At 41.1% G+C, this 1783-nt stretch overlaps 1 non-coding gene across 1 annotated transcript; it reads right to left on the bottom strand.

Moving 5' to 3' along the window:
• Positions 1 to 591: 591 nt before the first annotated feature.
• LOC112768774 (small nucleolar RNA R71) lies at positions 592 to 699 on the bottom strand. Its single transcript, XR_003186164.1, has one exon. It is a non-coding gene; the product is annotated as a small nucleolar RNA R71 (small nucleolar RNA).
• Between the last annotated feature and the right edge of the window lie 1084 nt (positions 700 to 1783).

The following is a 1783-nucleotide window of genomic DNA, read 5'->3' as shown; positions in this document are numbered from 1 at the left end:
TCTTTACTGTGACATAGAGGATTCCTCTTCTTTTCTTTTTCTCTTCTCTTTCTTATGAGTAGGGACAAAGAAAAAGGCATTCTTGTTGAAGCTGATCCAGAACCTGAAAGGACTCTGAAGAGGAAACTAAGAGAAGCTAAATTACAACAATCCAGAGAAAACCTTATTGAAAATTTTGAACAAGTAAAGGAGATGGCAGCCGAACCCAACAACAATAATGCAAGGAGAATGCTTGGTGACTTTACTGCACCTAATTCCAATTTACATGGAAGAAGCATCTCCATTCCTGCCATTGGAGCAAACAACTTTGAGCTGAAACCTCAACTAGTTTCTCTGATGCAGCAGAACTGCAAGTTTCATGGACTTCCATCTGAAAATCCTTTTCAGTTCTTAACTGAATTCTTGCAAATCTGTGATACTGTTAAGACTAATGGAGTAAATCCTGAAGTCTACAGGCTCATGCTTTTCCCTTTTGCTATAAGAGACAGAGCTAGAATATGGTTGGACTCTCAACCTAAAGACAGCCTGAACTCTTGGGATAAGCTGGTCACGGCTTTCTTAGCCAAGTTCTTTCCTCCTCAGAAGCTGAGCAAGCTTAGAGTGGATGTTCAAACCTTCAAACAAAAAGATGGTGAATCCCTCTATGAAGCTTGGGAAAGATACAAATAGTTGACCAAAAAGTGTCCTTCTGACATGCTTTCAGAATGGACCATCCTGGATATATTCTATGATGGTTTATCTGAGCTATCAAAGATGTCATTGGATACTTCTACTGGTGGATCCATTCACCTAAAGAAAACGCCTGCAGAAGCTCAAAAACTCATTGACATGGTTGTAAATAACCAGTTCATGTACACTTCTGAAAGGAATCCTGTGAATAATGGGACGCCTGTGAAGAAGGGAGTTCTTGAGGTTGATACTCTGAATGCCATATTGGCTCAGAACAAAATATTGACTCAGTAAATCAATATGATTTCTCAGAGTCTGAATGGAATGCAAGCTGCATCCAACAGTACTCAAGAGGCATCTTCTGAAGAAGAAGCTTATGATCCTGAGAACCCTGCAATAGCAGAGGTGAATTACTTAGGTGAACCTTATGGAAACACCTATAACTCATCATGGAGAAATCATCCAAATCTCTCATGGAAGGATCAAAGGCCTCAACAAGGCTTTAATAATGGTGGAAGAAATAGGTTTAGCAATAGCAAGCCTTTTCCATCATCCACTCAGCAACAGACAGAGAATTCTGAGCAGAATCCATCTAGCTTGGCAAACTTGGTCTCTGATCTATCCAAGGCCACTGTAAGTTTCATGAATGAAACAAGGTCTTCCATTAGAAATTTGGAAGCACAAGTGGGCCAGCTGAGTAAAAGGATCACTGAAATCCCTCCTAGCATTCTCCCAAGCAATACAGAAAAAAATCCAAAAGGAGAGTGCAAGGCCATTGACATAACCAAAATGGCCGAACCCAATGAGGGAGAGGAGGACGTGAATCCCAAGGAGGAAGACCTCCTGGGACGTCTAGTGATAAATAAGGAGCATCCCTCTGAGGAACCAAAGGACTCTGAGGCTCATCTAGAGACCATAGAGATTCCATTGAACCTCCTTATGCCCTTCATGAGCTCTGATGAGTATTCCTCTTTTGAAGAGAATGAGGATGTTACTGAAGAGCAAACTGCCAAATTTCTTGGTGCAATCATGAAGCTGAATGCCAAATTATTTGGTATTGAAACTTGGGAAGATGAACCTCCCTTGTTCACCAATGAACTAAGTGATCTGGATC

This window comes from Arachis hypogaea, chromosome 17, assembly GCF_003086295.3.
Source record: "Arachis hypogaea cultivar Tifrunner chromosome 17, arahy.Tifrunner.gnm2.J5K5, whole genome shotgun sequence".
In the NCBI taxonomy this organism is placed as follows: Eukaryota; Viridiplantae; Streptophyta; class Magnoliopsida; order Fabales; family Fabaceae; genus Arachis; species Arachis hypogaea.
This window is presented reverse-complemented; position numbering and strand designations above follow the sequence as displayed.